Consider the following 1,996-nt stretch of genomic DNA (forward strand, 5'->3'; position numbering starts at 1 on the left):
CTGATCTGCGAGTGAAACCTTGAAAGCTCGCGAGATCAGGATGGTCTCACGAGGCTAGAGGGACAAGTCCTAGTTAATCCTAATGTTTGGGACAGTACAAGTCAAGTACAGAGGGTTTTTTGAGGCAAACTCAAGCTGAATACCAACTTTTAAGGTGTATAGTGTAATTCATCTAAGAGTGTGAGATGGTAAAGTAGCTATATACATTTTCGGGGGAATGAACAAGTTAAATTACAGATTTTGAATACAAGTCCAAATTATGTCACATATAGGGGATATGGCAAATCAACACTTACTTTAAGTCTTTGCTGAGCAGTTTCAAGTGTTTGAGGGGAATCTCTAATTAAAGTGACACATTTTTTTGGTTGTGCAAGTCAAACTGAAGTCTACAGCCTTTAACTGTCAATTCTTAAGTCATTTAGAGAAGGGTTTTAAGTCTCTAAGTGAGAGCTATTTTTTCTCACTCGTACAACTGCAGCTGTCCTTTCTTGGAGGTTTAAACTGCTTGTTCTGGGTGCAAAGTCTCAACAGAACTTTTTTTCTTGAAGGGTGTAAAAGAAAGGTTATGCGATTGACCAGCATTTGTTATTAGGGAGGGAAATAATGAGGGAGACGATGTACCTTTTTGTTTTTGGGTAGAAAATGTTGCCCTTGTTTTGGGTGCAGAAGTCTGTCAAGTTATTCTGTTATAAAATGGATAGTTTCTAGATTGGCTTTCGAAGACAGTAAGAAAATATAAACATCCTCACAAATCGTCTTCTCAGTTATATCAAGCATCTTCTTTCCCTCTTTTCCTCATCAATCTGAAAAGTTCCACCTCTGCCATTGTGTTACTGTTGGGTTTTCATTTGCAGTTTCAATGTAAGCCACAAAAGCGAATTTCTCAGTTCTCACAGAGTATGCAACACCTTGTTAAATCATAAGAATTGTGTTCAAAGTCATCCAAGTCTCAGGTATTTTCGCCAAAGTCTAAAACGGGCCTTAAATCTTCAAAGGTCCAAGTGGCCTTCTGTGAAATCTATTTAAAATTATTTAAAAAGTAAAAAGACACAACAGGACATCTTAGCATTTTTTCAGGGGATGCAGAATTTCCTACAAATTCAATATAGCTCAATATTTTTTTTACAAACATTTGCTTATTTCGGATCAGGGAGACAGAACCAGCTCTATGCTTTGAACTCAACGCTAATTCTGACATTTGAACTGGAAAAAGCTTCCTGGATGGGAAGTGAAACGTCTTCAAACTTCGCAACCAAGTCCAAAGAAGAACAAAGCTCCTAGTGAAAACACCACACCTTCTGAGAGGCAATAAGGGAGCCTGGTTATTCCAAGGGGTCTGCATCTGTGTCAGAAAAACGCCTATCTTTGAAGACCACCATGGAGTCTTAGCAATCAATTATACTAATACCAATAAAATACTCTATCTGTGCTTTCCAGACCATTATTGACGTAATCATGTTCCATTTCACTCATTCTGTGAACAAGATACTAGTTTATGAAAGAATAGAGATATGGTTTTAAACTGAGCTGTGTTGTACACCTTTATGAACACACTAGTACAGTGTCAGAAAAGGTCAGGAGCCTCAAACTGCCAATCAGAAATGTCAGCTCTGCTTAATGTCATCAAAGTAACCTTTTGTGGTTGAAATGAGACAAAAATGAGACAATTCTGCAGCATTTCTCAATCAGAGACCATGACCTTTGATGTCACATTGGACAATATGGCAGTCATCACTACGCCATAAATTGAGGTGCTAAAATAAAGGAGCTTTTCAATAATATTCTGTTATTGCATTGATATGTATTTATATATAAGCAACACCAAAGATAAATGCCTTAAATATCAAAGGAAACCAATAAAAATCTGGTCAGTAATTCAAAGAAGAGTTTAATTAAATGCGGTAAAAACAATAAATACTTTCCATCCTCTACTAGGAAGAGTATAAAAATGTTCATTATATTATGTTTTTCCATATTTGTCTTTCCTTTGACTAAA

Source organism: Cyprinodon variegatus, unplaced genomic scaffold (genome assembly GCF_000732505.1).
Source record: "Cyprinodon variegatus isolate N-32 unplaced genomic scaffold, C_variegatus-1.0 Scaffold11, whole genome shotgun sequence".
In the NCBI taxonomy this organism is placed as follows: Eukaryota; Metazoa; Chordata; class Actinopteri; order Cyprinodontiformes; family Cyprinodontidae; genus Cyprinodon; species Cyprinodon variegatus.